This window comes from Oryctolagus cuniculus, chromosome 4, assembly GCF_051225735.1.
Source record: "Oryctolagus cuniculus isolate XC-2025 breed Fujian yellow rabbit chromosome 4, ASM5122573v1, whole genome shotgun sequence".
Classification (NCBI taxonomy): Eukaryota; Metazoa; Chordata; class Mammalia; order Lagomorpha; family Leporidae; genus Oryctolagus; species Oryctolagus cuniculus.
Window position 1 is genome coordinate 11,092,266 of NC_142870.1, and position 17,748 is coordinate 11,110,013.

Genomic DNA, 17,748 nt, shown 5'->3' on the forward strand with positions numbered 1-17,748 from the left:
CTCTTGCTGCTTTTAAGATTTTCTTATCGTATTTGGTTTCTGACGACTTGCAACATGTTTGGACATGATTTTCTTTAGTTTGTACTGCCTGATATTACATGAGCTTCTTGAAGTTCGAATTTGTTTCTCACCAGATTTAGAGCATCTTTGATTATCAATTCATCAAATATATTTTCTTCTCTAATCCCTTTCTTCTTGTGCTTCAACTATCGGAATATTAGAGCTTTTAATCTTGTCCCACAGACCCCTGAAACTGTTAACTTTCTTCAGTAATTTTCCTGTCTTTTAGACTGGACAATTTTCATTCATATGTCTTCAAGTTCAATGATTCCTCTTCCCTCTTCATTCTGCTATTGTGCCCATTCAATTAATTTTTTTACTTCAGATGTATACTTTTAGTTTCCAAAATTTTTATTGTGTTCCTTTTGCTGTTTCTCTGCTGAACATTCTATCTTTTCACTCGAAGGTGTTTACTTTTACCTTGTGGGCATCTCTATCACAGCTGCTTTAAAATATTTGCTGATAATTCCAACACCTAGGCCATCTCAGGATTCACATCACTGATTGCCTCTGCTCTTGAGAGACAGTCACATTCTGATTCTTTGTACATCATGTAGGTTAACATTGTATCCTATGCATTTTTAACATGATACTATGTAACTGCAGATCCTTTTTAAAAAAAAATAAGACAATGTTAATTTTGTCGGGCCAACCCTGTGGCTCACTAGGCTAATCCCCTGCCTGCAGTGCCGGCACACCAGGTTCTAGTCCCAGTCAGGGCACTGGATTCTGTCCTGGTTGCCCCTCTTCCAGGCCAGCTCTCTGCTGTGGCCTGGGAGTGCAATGCAGGATGGCCCAAGTCCTTGGGCCCTGCACCCCATGGGAGACCAGGATAAGCACCTGGTTCCTGGCTTCAGATCAGCGCGGTGCGCCGGCCACAGCACACTGGCCGCAGCGGCCATTGGAGGGTGAACCAACGGCAAAGGAAGACCTTTCTCTCTGTCTCTCTCTCTCACTGTCCACTCTGCTTGTCAAAAAAAATTTTTTTGTTGGTTTTTATTTTCTTAATATTTATTTATTTGATTCAAAAGTCAGAAGAGGGAGGGAAAAAAAGATCTTCCTTCCACTGGTTCACTCTCCAAATGGCCACAATAGCCAAGGTGGGGCCAGGCCAAAACCAGGAGCCCAGAACTCCATCCAGGTCTCCCACATGGGTGGCCTGGTTTTCTTCTGCTGCTTTTCCAGACACATTCGCAGGGAGCTGGATCAGAAGTGCAGAAGTGGAGCAGCTGGGATTCAAACCAATACTCCAATATGGAATGCCAACACCACAGGCAGGCAGCTTAACCCACTGCTCCACAGTGCCAGCCTCGTTAATTTTGTCTTATTTGGCAAGCAGTCAACCAGCTGGGTTCAGATCACAAATTCAGTCTTGCCTGTTTGCGGAATTCCAGCATCGGTTTGCTGTCAAGGTACTGCTTTTAGATGTGTCCTTGATGTATGCAGCTCCGGGCTGAGCCCAAGGTTTGTGCTGCTTCATACATCGAATAAGGGGATCTCCCCTCTTCATTTCTCTCTTTTGTAGAATTCTCTCTAGTTTGCAAGGGCCTGTTTTCTCAGTCTTCTGGCCAGAGAAACAAGACTTTTCTCAGGATTTAGAACAACAGGGACACTGCCCTCAGATCAGAGTTGGGAGATGGGGCGGGGGGGATGAGAAACTCGCTCCAGAATGGCTCACTGTTCAAGTTTTGACTCCCTTGCACAATCTCGTTGCTTCTCTTAGAAATTTCAGCTGTAGCCAGTGGGAGACATCAATTCAGAGGGCAGTTCCATTTGGATGAGAGTAGAAAACATCTGTATTTAAGTTGCTCATTTTTAATTATTTACTTATTTGAGAGGTAGGGTTCCAAACACAGAGAGGGAGAGACAGAAAGAAAGGTCTTCCATCCGCTAATCCATTCCCCAAATGATCACAATGGCTGGAGCTGGGCCAGTCTGAAGCCAGGATCCAGGAGATTCTTCCAGGTCTCCCACACGGATGCAGAGGCCCAAGGACTTGGGCCATCGTCCATTGCTTTCCCAGGCCATAGCAGAGAGCTGGATCAGAAAAGGAGCAACTTGGGATGTTAATCAAGAGCACTCTGTTAAAATTATCTGTGTTACCAGAGCCCCAGTAAGTTGCTTACATATGTTGTTATCCTTTGTGCTTCTTTGTGCTGCTTATGTATAAATACCACTGAAACATTGGAATAAACGAGCCTTGATCTGAAAAAAAAAAAAAAAAAAAAAAAAAAAAAAAGGAGCAACTGGGAAACTGGGACATTAACCAGTGCCCATATGGGATGCTGGAGCAGCCTATTATGCCACAGCGCCAGCCACCTTAAGTTGTTTTTTTTTTTAAACCACGGATACTACGGAGGCCCTTAATATATCCCTCTTTCATCCTCTTTCCATCCATCCATCCACAGAAAAACCAATTGCCTGAATTTGGGAATTACTGCTAATATGTGTTTCCACTTTTATATGCATAATATCCATAGACACTATGCAGTATAGTTTGTAAGTTTTAAATAATTACATTAATTGCTTCATGACATAAATACATAGTACTTGGTCAAATTCTGTAACTTTTCTGTCCCTGCTTAGAAAGAATGGTTATTCTTGGGGCCGGCACTGTGGCACAGTGGTTAACGCCCTGGCCTGAAGTGCCGGCATCCCATATGGACACTGGTTCTAGTCTTGGCTGCTCCTCTTCCAATCCAGCTTTCTGCTTTGGCCTGGGAAAGCAGTAGAAGATGGCCCAAGTCCTTGCATGCCTGCACCCATGTGGGAGACCCAGAAGAAGCTCCTGGCTCCTGGCTTCGGATCAGTGCAGCTCCAGCCATTGCAGCCAATGGGGGAGTGAACCATTGGATGGAAGATCTCTCTCTCTCTCTCTCTCTCTCTCTCTCTCTGTAATTCTGACTTTAAAATAAATAAATAAATCTTTTCCTTTTTTTTAAAAAAAAGGAATGGTTATTCTCTAAGAGTTGAACCTAACATTACATAATTATTATTCAAGCTCATTGGGTTGTTCAAATATTCTATAAATTACAAATTGTCTTACTGATTTATCAGTTACTAAGAAAAGTGCATTAAAAAGCACTCACTATGAGAGGTGGGGAGTTTGGGGCAGCAGGTAAGATGGTATTTTGGATTCCTGCTTCTCATATCAGAATGCCTTGGTTTCAAGTCCCAGCTCGCGTCTCCATTCCAACTTCCTGTTAATGTAGACCCTGGGAGGCAGCTGATGATGGCTCAAGTGGTTGGGTCCCTGTCACCCAGTGTGGGGCACCTGGATGGAGTTCCCAGCTCCTGGCTTTGAGGTGGCTCAGCTCCCATTGTTGCAGACATCTGGAGAAAGAACCAATAAATGGGACATTTCTCTGTTTCTGTCTATCTGTGATCTCTCTCTCTCTCTCTCTCTCTCTCTCTCAAATAGTAGAACTTCTCACTATGAGTGTGAATTTGTCAATCTTTCCTTCTAACTATGTAACTTTTTCTTACATATATTTTTACTATCTTGTTAAATGCAGTGGAGGTAGATGTAACTTTTGTTTTTTAAAGACTGATTTTAAAGAGTTACAGAGAGAGGGAGGAAAGATAGGCAAACAGAGAAAGATCTTCCATCCACTGATTCACCCCACAAATGGCTGCAACAGCTGGGGCTGGGCCGGGCCAAAGGCGGGATCCTGGAACTCCATCCAGGTCTCCCACATAGGTGACAGGGGCCCAAGCACTTTTCCAGGTGTGTTAGCAGGAGCTGGGTCAGAACTGGAGCAGATGGGACTCCAACCAACCTTCATGTGGGATGCTGGCATCCCCCGCGGTGGCTTAACCTACTGCGCCACATACTGGATTTAGCTTAATGAACTATTCCTTTTATCATATGCACTGACTACTGTTCTCTGCTTTGATACGTAAAGCCTGCTTTGTCTGGTATTAGTATAGCTACACTGGCTTTTTCCTGGTGTATATTTTCAATCTTTCTGGTTCATTCTTTTTTAAAAAAATTATTTTTTATTTGAAAGGCAGAGTTACAGAAAGAGAGACAGAGACAGAGACAGAGATCTTCTATCCACTTGTTCCAACCAATTCTACTATGTGGGTGCAGGGGCCCAAGCACTTGGGCTGTCTTCTACTTCCTTCCCAGGCACATTAGCAGGAAGCTGGATCAGAAGTGGAGCCACTGGGACTTGAACCAGTGTCATATGGGATGGCAGTGCTGCAGGCTGTGGCTTACCCCACTTCACCATAACACTGACCCCTCTGTTTACTCTTGTAAACAAAGGACATGCTGGAGTGTATGTGTATGTGTGTGTGTGTGTGAGAGAGAGAGAGAGAGAGAGAGAGAGAGAGAGAGAGAAGGGGTAGCTTATTCCAACAACCTCTGTCTTTTAACAAATAATTTATCTTATTACCATTGCTTTATTTTGTACTTCTGACTTACTCTGTCTTTTCTTTGTCCCTTTTATTCCTTCTATTGTATTGTCTGGGTTTTATTGCTTTACCCACACTCTATGATGTATTTCTTTTTTTAAAAGATTTATTTATTAGTTCGAAAGAGTTACACACAAAGAGACAGAGAGAGAGAGAGAGAGAAAGTCTTCCATGCACTAGTTCACTCCCAATTGGCCGCAATGTCCAGACATGTGCCGATCCAAAGCCAGGAGCCAGGAGCCAGGAGCTTTTTCTGGGCCTCCCATGCAGGTGCAGGGCCCCAGAACCTTGGGCCATCTTCTACTGCTTTCCCAGTCCATAGCACAGAGCTGGATCGGAAGTGGTGCAGTCAGGACTCGAACTGGTGCCCATGTGGGATACCGGCACTGCAGGTGGCAGCCTAACCCGCTACGCCACAGCGCCAACCCCTGATGTATTTCTTAAATTTCTGCTTTTAAAAAGACTTATCGAGCTTTTTGAATTTGAGGAGCTAGGTCTTTAATCAACTCTGAAAATTCCTTGGCTACTATCACTTTGAGTACTGCTTCTTCCCATTATCTGTCTTCTTACCTTCTGGAAATGCCCTTTTTTGTATATTAGAACTTGTCATCCTGTCCTGCCTCTTCATTTATTTCCCATATTTTCTCTCCCTTAATTTCCCTGAGCGTCTTCTGGTGACATTTCCTTGACTCTACCTTCCAGTTCCCTAATTCTCCTTCAGCTGATTCTACAATTTGTACCGAGTTTTTAATTTTCCTGACCATATTTTTCATTTTCATTAATACTATTAGGTTATTTTTCAAATCTGCCTTCTCATCTCTAGTAACATTATTCTCTTTATATACTTTATATATGATTATTTATTCTAAACCTTCAATCATTTTAGATACGTTTATTATGTAGTCTGGTTGATAGTGCTGCTGTCTTGACTTTGGGGATTTAGTCTGGCAGGGGCTTTGTCTGCTGACCGTTGCTCATGACAGATGGGTTCTTTGTACGTTTTGTAATTTGGGATTGTGATCTCATATGCAGCAACATTGAGTGGCCTGGATTGAGGGCATTTCTCTCCAGAAAGATTTTTTGCTTGCATCTGACACACGTTGCATGATATCACCGCTGCTTGAAACCACTTTTTTTTTTTTTTTTTTTTTTTTTTTTTTTTTTTTGACAGGCAGAGTGGACAGTGAGAGAGAGAGACAGAGAGAAAGGTCTTCCTTTGCCGTTGGTTCACCCTCCAATGGCCGCCGCGGCCAGCGCGCTGTGGCCGGCGCACCGCGCTGATCCGATGGCAGGAGCCAGGAGCCAGGTGCTTTTCCTGGTCTCCCATGGGGTGCAGGGCCCAAGCACTTGGGCCATCCTCCACTGCACTCCCTGGCCACAGCAGAGGGCTGGCCTGGAAGAGGGGCAACCGGGACAGAATCCGGAGCCCCGACCGGGACTAGAACCCGGTGTGCCGGCGCCGCTAGGCGGAGGATTAGCCTAGTGAGCCGCGGCGCCGGCCGAAACCACTTTTATATTAGTCTCTTGGACAAGAATTTCAGGAGCGTCTTGGTCAGTTTTCTGTTGCTAGAACAAAATACTTGAGACCGGGTAATTGTTGAAGAATAGAAATGTATTTCTTACTGTTCTGGACACCAGGAAGTCCAAGGTCAAGGGGCCACATTTGGTGGGAGCCTTCGTGCTTGTCTGGACCCTCTGCAGGGCCTTAGGGTGGTACAGGGCCTCATGAGAGACGGCCAAACTGGCTTTTATAACAGACCCACTTTCACATTAGCTACCCCACTCCCTCAACAGCCCATCAATCCATGCGTGATTTAATCTACTCATGAGGGCTGAGCCCCCATGACCCAATCACCTCCCAAAGGCGCCCCCTCCAAACAGCATTAACATAGGACTTTGTGGGTTATATCCCCAACACACAAACTCTGGGGAACAAACATTCAGACCAAGCACAGACCAAATGAATCTTGAAGCTACATGAGAAAGTTATAGTGCATTAGAGACGAATGTTTCTATCCCCTAAATTCATGTTGAAGCCCCAGTGCCCAGTGTGATGGCACTTGACAGTAAGGCCTCTGGGAAGTACTTAGGGTTGAATGAGTTCAGAAAGGTGAGGCCCTGGTGGTGAGACCTGTGCCCCTAAAGAAGAGAGATCAGAGAGCTTGCTCTCACCATCTCAGAATACAGGTACAGCAAGAAGAGGTCATGTGAGCACCAAACGAGCTGACAAGAGATGAATTCGTCACCAGGAATCAGAGTGACTGGCACCTTGATCTTGAACTTCCCAGCCTCCAAAACTGTGAGAAATAGATATCTGTCAATTAAACCACCCACCCTGTGCTATTTTATTACTTCAGCTTAAACAGACTAATACACAGCAACATCAAAAACATCAAAACCGAGGCTATAACTCCCAGCTGGAGTTGTAAAATAATTCTACCATTCATATATTGGAAGACAGAATGCTGTAAAGACATAAACTCTATAATATGGCATATCGAGAGTTTCAAGGTAATCATAATAAAAGTCCCAATAGGTTTATTGTCAGTGTGCACGGAAATTAACAAATATATTCTGAACTTTATATGGAAAAGCAAAGAACAATGAAGAACCAAGACAACCTTACAGAAGAGCAAAGTTGCAGGGCTTTCTCTATTCGACACCAAGCCTGATGACAATGTGAAGTAATGGTATATGGCTTAATACAGCCAGGGTAAATAGAGGAATGAAACAGAATCTAGAAACTAACCAATTCAAATGTGGCCTCTTGATTTATGGCAAAAGTGAGAATGCAGTACATTGGTGGAAAGAATATTCTTTTCAATAAACGGTGTTGGGTCAGTTGAACATCTAGATGTAAAAATATATGTTTTTAAATATTTGTTTATTAGGCTGGCGCCATGGCTCACTAGGCTAATCCTCCGCCTTGCAGCGCTGGCACACCGGGTTCTAGTCCCGGGTCGGGGCGCCAGATTCTGTCCCGGTTGCTCCTCTTCCAGGCCAGCTCTCTGCTGTGGCCCAGGAGTGCAGTGGAGGATGGCCCAAAGTACTTGGGCCCTGCACCCCATGGGAGACCAGGATAAGTACCTGGCTCCTGCCTTCGGATCAGCGCGGTGCGCCGGCCGCCATTGGAGGGTGAACCGACGGCAAAAGGAAGACCTTTCTCTCTGTCTCTCTCACTGTCCACTCTGCCTGTCAAAAAAGAAAAAAAATTGTTTATTTGCATATGCATTATGCATATATGCATATGCAGAATGAGAGGTGGAGAGAAAAAAAAAATCTTTCATCTGCTGGTTCACTCCCTGAATTCCCACAATAGTCAGAACTGGGCTGGCTGAGGCCAAGAGCCTAGAACTCCACCCAGATTTCCCATGTGGGTGGCAAGTGCCTAGACACTTGAGCCATTATCTGCTATCTCCCAGGACGTATTAGCAAGAAGCCAGACCAGAAGCATAGTAGCTGGGATTCAAACCACTACTCCAATGTGGCATGTGGGCATTCTAAATAGTAGCTTAACCCTCTGTACCGTAATACCTGACCCTAGATGTAAAAAAAAAAAGTATCTATGTATCCAAAAAAACTCTATATATCCAAAAATGAATTCCAGAGTAATTGTAATCTAAATATGAAATACAAAATAATAAATCTTCTAAAAGAAATCCTAGGAAAATACCTTTATTATTGGGGCTGGCGCTGTGGCACAGCAGGTTAAAGCCCTGGCCTGAAGCACTGGCATCCCATATGGGCGCCAGTTCTAGTTCCAGCTGCTCCTCTTCCGATTCAGCTCTCTGCTATGGCCTGGGAAAGCAGTAGAAGATGGCCCAAGTCCTTGGGCCCTTACACCTGATGAGAGACCCGGAAGAAGCTCCTGGCTCCTGGCTTCAGATCGGTGCAGCTCCGGCCGTAGCAGCCATCTGGGGAGTGAACCAGCAGATGGAAGACCTCTCTCTCTGTCTCTACCTCTCTCTGTAACTCTGTCTTTCAAATAAATAAAAATAAATCTTAAAAATACCTTTATTATTTTTATTAAACAAGCATTTCTTTTTTATTTTTTTGAGATTTATAAAGCAAGATTTATTAGAGTCAAAGACCTCCAAAAAGAATGGCATGAAGAGGGGATTCCAATAGAGGGGAAAACCCAAAGACAAGAATTTCTTAAATGGGTCACACAAAAGAATAACCATAAGGACAAAAATCAGATGACCAGACTTCAATAAAATCGAGGGCATCTGTCCATCAAAAAACATCATTAAGAGAATAAAAAGACAAGCTAAAGAATGAGAGCAGATACCTGTCACTCACTTATTTATCTGACCAGGACTTGTGTTTCAAGTATATAAAGAACTACGAATCAACAATAAACAGGCCAATAGCCCAATAGAAAAATGAGCAAAATACTTGAACAAGCACTTCATAAAGCGGCTTGCCAAATTTCCAAATTCTCATGAAAAAGTGCCCGTTAGTCACCCAGGGAACGCAAATCCAACCAGCAACTAAGGGAGCAGAGAAGGAATCGTACCAGTTGCTGGAGAGGATGTGGAGTAACTGGAATGCTCATTGGCTGCACCTTGAAAACCCATGCAACAGCATCGTCCAAATCTGACCCAATCGTATCCAGGTCCAATCACTTTTCCTTAGCTACTTGTCCAACAGACCTATGTTGTGTTCAACTGAGGGAATATTCAAAGCAGCACTATTCCTAATATCCAAAAATGATAACCACACAAACGTCCTGGGTAAACTTTTGCTTTATTATTTATTTATTTATCATTTATTTATTTATTTATTTGAAAGTCAGAGTTACGAAGATAGAGGGAGACAGAGAGAGAGAGAGAGAGAGAGAGAGAGAGAGAGAGAGAGGAGAGATCTTCCATCCATTGGTTCACTTCCCAAATGGCTGCAATGGCCAGGGCTGTGCCAGGCTGAAGCCAGGGAGCCAGGAGCTTCTTCCGGGTCTCCTACATGGGTGCAGGGGCCCAAAGACTTGAGCCATCTTTTGCTGTTTTCCCAGGTGCATTAGCAGGGAGATGGATCAGAAATAGAGCATCCAGGATTCAAACCGACTGCCAGTATTGCTGGCAGTGGCTTAACCTGCTACATCACAGCACCGGCCCCAAGTGCCTGATTCTCAAAACTATCCTCTACACCCACCCCACCCCGGAGGGAACCCCACATCAATCACAAGCATGATGCCCCAACTTTCGGTTCCCTCTTACTTGACTCCTGGAGATTTCCTTCATCTTCTTCTTTTTTTTTTTTTTTTTTTTTTTTTTTTTTTTACAGGCAGAATTAGACAGCGAGAAAGGTCTTCCTTCCGTTGGTTCACCCCTCAAATGGCCGATCCGAAGCCAGGAGCCAGGTGCTTCTTCTTGGTCTCCCATGAGGGTGCAGGGGCCCAAGCACCTGGGCCATCCTCCACTGCACTCCCTGGCCACAGCAGAGAGCTGGCCTGGAAGAGGGGCAACCGGGACAGAATCCGGCGCCCCAGTCGGGACTAGAACCCGGGGTGCCGGTGCCGCAGGCGGAGGATTAGCCTAGTGAGCCGTGGCGCCGGCTTCCTTCATCTTCTTCTGAGCTTGGCTCTGCACTGAAAAGACTGCACGCAGCAGTTCATTCAAACCCTCAGGAGGTTTTCGGCATGAGTGTTATCACCCCTCATTTTTCTGTGTCCCTGCCTAGATGTGAGGATCCAACCTGGCACTGTTTTTGTGAATTAAAGGTTATCTTTGGGGACCAGCACTGTGGCACAGCAGGTTAAAGCTGTGGCCTGCAGTGCCAGCATCCCCTATGGACGCTGGTTCAAGTCTCAGCTGCTCCACTTCCGATCCAGCTCTCTGCTATGGCCTGGGAAAGCAGCGGAAGATGGCCCAAGTGCTTGGGCCCCTGCACCCACATGGGAGACCCAGAAGAAGCTCCTGGCTCCTGGCTCCTGGCTTCGGATCAGCGCAGCCCCAGCCATTGTGGCCAACTGGGGAGTGAACCAGCAGATGGAAGACCTCTCTCTCTCTCTCTCTGGCTCTCTCTGGCTCTTCTCTCTGGTTCTATCTCGCTCTGTAACTCTGTCTTTCAAATAAATAAGATAAATCTTTAAAAAAAAAAAAAAAGGTTATGTTTGACGTAAAGGAAGAGGAGAAAGCAGACAGGAACTGGAAAACCTTTTCGCTTCACACCAAAGAGGCGGGGAGAATGGTATCGGGGGCACCTCTCCCCGCCTCCCGCTGCTGGGGACCATGGCCAGCACCCTGCTCGTCCTCATTGCCCTGCCCCATTGGAGATCAACTGCCTGGCCCTGTCTCTCCCACACATCTGCTCTGACCTCACACACCTGTCCACTATGTGCTGCCACCCGCCACGTTGTAACACGGCAGGAAACCCTCAGGAGACGCACCTGCCTGATCCGAACCTCCTGGCCCCTTTTCTTTATAAATGACCCAGCCTCAGGCATTCTGCGCTGGCTCAGGAAGTCAGCTAAGGCGAGGGATATCCACTGGGTTCTTCCTTTGCTGGGAAGACAGACCAGGCACACTCCAGGTTTCCCCCAGGAGGACTGGCTCTTCTGGGACGAGGTGTGTGCATTCTGCTAGCACCACATGTCCTCGGTGGTTATGCTTTAAAATCCAGAACAAGAAAGTCACCTTGAAAGCAGGCATCACGTGTATTTTCTGTTTAAGAGCTCCGCCGCAATCAGGCGTTAGCGTGGGTCTTGTTTAACGCCTTAGAGCCGTGATAGCGCAAAGTGATGTTGAGGCAAACCGAGCAGAACCATCCACCCGGGCTCCTGGGACGTCAGCCTGGCTGGACTTCCAGTAAAGTTCCTGGTCCTGGTCACCACCGAGTTCCCCCAAGTCAGCCAAAGGTTTCTCCCAGCCCATCTTGTTCTACTATGGAAGGAGGGACATCCATCCACTGCCAGGCCCAGTGCCAAAGGGTCATTTATAAAAAGGAAGGCAACAGGTGTTGTGACAGGCACAGGAAGATGGCTGGGACAGGAATCTGAGGACAGAGCTTAGGGCCTGTCCATATCCCAGAGCCCCTCGACTGTCCCTGGCCCACAGCAATCCACCCCAAGCCAGCCTCACTCCTCATAGGAGAACAATTCCTCACTGGGCTGAACCAGATAACATCTTAAACGCCTCCCATCTGGGACTCAGCTGCTATTCACTTGATCCTTGTAATAATCTCTGTTGAGGGGTCCACACTGTGGCATAGTGGGCTAAGCCTCTGCCTATGGCGCCCGCAATCCATATGGGCGCCAGTTCAAGTCCCGGCTGCTCTTCTTCCAATCCAGCTCTCTGCTACGGCCTGGGAAAGCAGTAGAAGATGGCCAAGTGCTTGGACCCCTGCACCTGCACAGAAGAGCTGGAAGAAGCTCCTGGCTCTGGCAGTTGCAACCATTTGATGAGTGAATCAGCAGATGGAAGACCTCTCTCTGTGTGTCCCCCTCTCTTTGTCTGTAACTCTACCTCTCGAATAAATAAAATCTTTTAAAAAAACACCTCTGTTGTTTAATAACCACCATGAGGAGCCGGCGTCATGACACAGCAGGTTAAGCTGCCACTTGCAATGCCAGCGTCCCATATTGGAACCCTGCTTTGAGTCCCGGCTGCTGCTCCACTTCCAATCCCGCTCCCTGCCAATGCACCTGGGAAATCAGCAGAAGATGGCCTAAGTGATTGGGCCCCTGGCCACCCCTGAGGGGAACTTAGATGGAGTTCCAGGCTCCCGGCTTCAGCCTGGCCCAGCCCTGGCTATTGCAGCCATCTGGGGAGGGAGCCAGTGGATGGAAGACCTCTGTCTCTGTCTCTGTCTCTCTCTTGCTTTCTCTGTTATTCTGCCTTTCAAATAAATAAATAAATCTTTAAAAGAAAAAGTAAACACCACAAGCCAGGAATATTGTTGCATTGTCACATCAACCTCCACCCCAAAAAAAAAGCTCAGTGAGGTTGTTCCTGCTAACGTCTGCTGTGGTTTACATGTGTTCCCCGAAACCCGTGTGTTGGAAGTTCATCCCCAGAGTTATGTGTTAATGGTATTTGGAGATGGGGCTGTGGATGTGTTCATGGTTGATCTCCGGCATGCTTGCTCTGTCCACCACGCGATGCCTCCGCCACGTCACGATGCAGTGAGAAGCCCCTCGCCGGAGCCGGAGCAGATGATGGCACCAGGCCGCCAGGCCTCCCAGCTTCCAGAACCTTCTGAACATCTGTTCTTTCTACATTACCCAGGCCAGGATACTCGGTTACAGCACCCAAAAACTGACCAAAACCACATCCTTCTCAGATGTGGACACAAGAACTTGACCCTGGAGCGAGGGGGGGTGGGGGGGGCGGGGCTAGTTCTAACCCTGACCTTGATAACCTTCCTGTCCGTCCCACTCACTGCCTCTGGCACCTCACTGCTCACTCAGCCTGCTGTCTTACGACAGGAAGGAAACGGTACACACAGACACGCCCTGGTGGAGATCTGCCCCCAAAATGGGCATTTGCTGAGCAAAACTGCTACAGCCATGGGCCTCCTAAACGGGGGCTCCACCTGCGGCTGCCCACAGGGCTCTCTCACCTCTCAGAACAGGCTCCCTTTGTCCACATGTCCCCCTCGCACAAACAATGACTCCATCGCCTAGGAGACCTCAGCACAAATAGAGAGAGAGAGAGAGAGAGAGAGAAACAAGGCATAAATAAGATGCTGTATGGGCAGAGAGGGAAGAAAATGATCCGAAGGCAAAACACCAGGATGTATTGGACAGGAATACTTGACATGCTCGGCGTTTAAGCCTACAGCCCTCCTGTGAACACCCAAGTGTGTCTGTTTTTTCACCACCGTCACACGCTCTTCCTTGCAGCCAAAAACAATGTCTGAGCTTCGTGCGCACTGCACCGTGGTGTTTTATACACGGAATCACCTGGTACAGCTCCTGTCCCCGAGATGCAAATTAATGTTTTTGAAGGGGAGGGTTCTTGGGGAGCCCGGGGGAGGGAAGCAAGCACGCTCCGTGGCCACGCTCAGGCGCTGACACTGCCCCGCATGATGGATGCTGCCAGTGCTGTTGCTTAGCAACCCAATACCCTTCAAGACAATCCGGCAGCCTTGCTGGCTCACAGAGGCAGGCAGGGCTGGTTAGGCATGGCACCGGGCATGCAAAGATAAAAATGAGGTGGCTTTTTTCCCCCAGTTATTAATAAGCATTCTTCCTGCTTTCCCATACAGACCAACATACCTGAGGGTACCCAGAGCCCTGGGCTAGACCGGAGCTGGAAAAAGCCCACGGCTGTTCCCTGGCCTCCCAGCGGGCTCCAGGGAGTAGTGGAATTTTACTGGCTGCTCCTGCGACGCTGCTGCAGCCGGAGCCCTGGCTGCACAGAAAGGCAGCGCCCAGCGTGCCTGACTCACCAGCATGTCTTCGGAGCCTTGTTATCAGCGCTGTCATGAGTCACGGCTTCTCCGCTTGCTTCTTCCTCAAAACCAAAACACTTGACATTTTAGAATAATGTGTGTGGGGCGGGGGGTGTTTTTTTTTTTTTAACAGATGTTTAAAGGCATTCTGGGGCTTTGTGTGCAAGTGTGGGCATGCGTGGGGAGAGGTGAGTAATGGCGGCGTGAGCAGGTAAACAGGAGTGAGTTCTCACACCGCCAGTCACCTGGAAACCATCAGAGGGCCAGGAAGCTGTCCCTCGCATGGTGGACAGATTCCTAAGGGGACCTGGCCCCCGGCCACCATTGTGCCCTCGATGCGTTCCAGCCCCGCAGCCTGAACCCCCGCCCCCAACAGAGTGTGCTACCTGAATGCAGTACCACCTATGGCTTCAGGAAAAAATCCTGCAGGAGTTACAAGGAACAAAGAAAACTGGGATTTATGATGAGAATAGAGTGCAACTGTCACACAGAAAGTGCTGGACCAGGGGTCAGTGTTGTGGCATAAAGGGTAAAGCCACCACCTGCAATGCCAGCAACACATATGGACACTGGTTCAAGTCCCGGCTGCCCCACTTCCAATCCAGCTCCCTGCCAATGAGCCTGGGAAAGCAACAGAAGATGGCCCAAGTGCTTGGGTCCCTGCCGCCCATGTGGGAGACTCTGTTGAAGCTCTTAGGCTCTTAGTTTTGGCCTGACCCAGCCCTAACCATTGCAGCCATTTGGAGAGTGAACCAGAGGATGGAAGACCTCTCTCTCTCTCCCTCCCTCTCTCTCCCTCTCTCTCTCTCTCTAACCCTTTCAAGCAAACAAAAAAAATTTTTGCTTTAAAAATTAAAAATAAATTTAAAAAGAAAAATAGCAAAAAGAAGAGAAAAGAAAAGGCTGGACCAGAGATGGTAGTCCTTGGGTCTGGGTTTTGTTTCTGACATCTTTGGGATGGATGATGAATCTCAGCTTTCTGGCAGGATCCACCAGGAGTCTCCTCCTCCTCCCAAATCCCTAACTGTCTCAGACTCACTCACCTAGCACATCACCAACCCCCCAGAGTGTGAGCCCCCCAAAGTCAGGCACCACTTGGCACACCCTAGGTCATATTAATGCAGCACCGTCATCATGTATCAAACAGGTGCTCCACGCATGCTGCTTGCTTGGATGGAGAGACGGACGAATGAAAGAATTAATTAACTAAATCCAATTAATCTCTTGGAACCACCCCTATTTATCCCAATGCTTCACAGGATGGATTAGCTACAGCTCTCAACTCACAGAAAATAGTATCCAGGGGACAGCACCGTAGCATAACAGGTAAAGCTTCCGCCTGTCGTGCCAGCATCCCATGTGGGTGCCGGTTCACGTCTCAGCTGCTCTATTTCCAATCCAGCTCCCTGTTCATGGCCTGGGAAAGCAGCTGAAGATGAACCAAGTACTTGGGCTCCTCCTACCCATGTTGGAGACCTAGATGAAGCTCTGGCTCCTGGCTTCTACCTGGCTCAGCCCTGGCTATTGCAGCCAGGAGTGAACCAGTGGATGGCAGCTCTCTCGCTCTCGCTCTTTCTCCCTCCCTCTCTCTCTCTCTCTCTCTCCCTCTCTCTCTCTGTAACTCTGACTTTCAAACAAACAAATAAATCTGAAAAAGGAAAAAAAGTAGTATCTGGAAGTTGATGCATTCTGAATGTCACACAATATCATGCCATTATAAAGTAGTATTAGAAAAGATAGCAATTATCCAAAGTCAGGGATCAGGGCCAATTTTTTTTTTTTTTTTTTTTTTTTTTTACAGAGAGGCAGAGGGAGAGAGAGAGAGAGGTCTTCCATCTGCTGGTTCACTCCCCAGATGGCCACAATGGATGGAGCTGTGCTGATCTAAAGCCAGGAGCCAGGAACTTCCTCCAGGTCTCCCACATGGGTGCAGGGGCCCAAGCACTTGGGCCATCGTCCACTGCTTTCCCAGGCCACAGCAGAGAGCTGGATCAAAAGAGGAGCAACCAGGACTAGAACTGGCACCCATATGGGATGCTGGCCCTGTAGGCAGTAGCTTTCCCGGTATGCCACAGCACCGATGGCCAATTCTATGCATAGGTAGAGTGAGGGAGGGAAAGTTTGAGCTGATAGAAAAATACTTCCCTGCTCAGATTGGGGTAATGCCTGAAATTTCCACAAGATTTTGATTAAGACCTTGAGGATCGAAGTTTAACATATGAATGCTCTTACAGCAGCAACTGATTAATCCTTGCTATTCATCCTCCAGGGCTTTGTTTAAACATGGCAATCCACTCCCAGTGTAAGAGCCTAAGGGACAGACATGAGACGGGTGACTAGCGTTTCTCACAGAGATGTCCCCACATGTGTGGCTTCTGCCACTTCCCTCCGCACCACCACGCTGGACTGTTTACAACAAATGGAAAACTTGATAGATATCATTCAGGCATCCTCCAGTATATAACGCTGCTACGGGTTGTTGAAGGGTTTGTGCCTGCGGACGCCCACTGTGCCACCTTTGCTAGGATGTGGCAGCCATGCAGTGAGTGGTTCTCCTCGGATTTGCCGCCTTCACTCAATGAGAGACATTTAACTTTCCTCTACATACGTGTATGACCTGATAGCTCTTTTTAAAAATAGATGTATTTTATTTATTTGAAAGGCAGAGTTACAGAGAGAGAAAGAGAGAGGGAGAGAGAGAGAGAGATCTTCTTTCCACTGGTTCACTCCCCAAATGGCTTCAACAGCCAAGGCTGGGCCAGGTGAAAGCCAGGAGCTTCTTTCAGGTCTTCCACATGGGTGCAGGAACCCAAGCACTTAGGCCATCTTCCACTGCTTTCCCAGGTGCATTGGCAGGGAGCTGGACGGGAAGTGGAGCTGTCGGGACTCTAAGTGGTGCCCATATGGGATGCCAATGCTGCAGGTGGTGGTTTACTCGCTACGCCACAGCGCCAGCCCCAACTCATTCTTTTTAATGCTGAACAGCATTCAGTTGTCTGAACACATCATAGTCTGTGTATCCATTTGTCTACTAAAGAGCATCCTGGTTGCTCCCAAGCTTTGGAAACCGTGAGTAAATCTGCTACAAACATCCATGTGCAGTTTTTTGCATAGACATAAATTTTCAGTTCCTTTGGGTAAATACCAAGGAGGGTGATGGCTGGATCATACTGTAACAGTATGTTTAGATTTGTAAGAAACTGCTGGGGGCTGGCATTGTGGCATAGTTGGTAAAGTTGTTGTCTGCAATGCTGACATCCCATATGGGCATACGAGTCTTGGATGCTTTACTTTCAATTCAGCTCCTTGCTCACGGCCTGGGAAAAGCAGTAGAGGATGTCCAAGTACTTGGGCCCCTGCCACCCAGGAGCTCCTGGCTCCTGATTTCAGGCTGGCCCAGTCCCAGCTATTGTAGCCATTGGGGGAATGAACCAGTCGATGGAATCTCTCTCTCTCTCTCTCTCTCTCTCTCTCTCTCTCTCTCCTTCTCTCTTTCTCTGTAGCTCTCACTTTCAAGTAAATAAACCAATCTTCTTAAAAAAAGAAATTTTCAATATATCTTCTAAAGTGTTTGTACCATTTTGTGATCCATCTGAAGTAAATGAGAGTTAGTTATTCTTTCTCTACATCCTCATCAGTGTTCAGTGTTTTGGGTTTTGGCCATTCCGATAGCTGTGCAGTGGTATCTCATTGTCAATTCATCTGCAATTCCCTAAAATATATGATGTCAAACATCTTTTCACATCCTTACTTGCCATCTACAAACTTCTTTGATGAAGTGTCTGTTCAGGTCTTTCGCCTGTTTTTTTTAATCATGCTGTGCTCATTTTCTTATTGAGTTTTAATAGTTCCGTTTCGAGATCAAAGTAACAGGAT

General features: G+C 47.1%; 1 long non-coding RNA gene across 2 annotated transcripts; it reads right to left on the reverse strand.

Annotated features, from left to right (window-relative positions):
* Positions 1 to 430: 430 nt before the first annotated feature.
* On the reverse strand, positions 431 to 14,050 carry LOC138849234 (uncharacterized). 2 transcript variants are annotated; one of them, XR_016233029.1, is made up of 4 exons: positions 13,870 to 14,050; positions 13,039 to 13,107; positions 2,187 to 2,265; positions 431 to 2,097 (listed from the first exon to the last, which is right to left on the reverse strand). It is a non-coding gene; the product is annotated as an uncharacterized LOC138849234 (long non-coding RNA). The 2 variants fall into 2 exon arrangements; XR_011387714.2 differs by lacking the exon at positions 13,870 to 14,050 and adding an exon at positions 13,697 to 13,863.
* Positions 14,051 to 17,748: the final 3,698 nt, after the last annotated feature.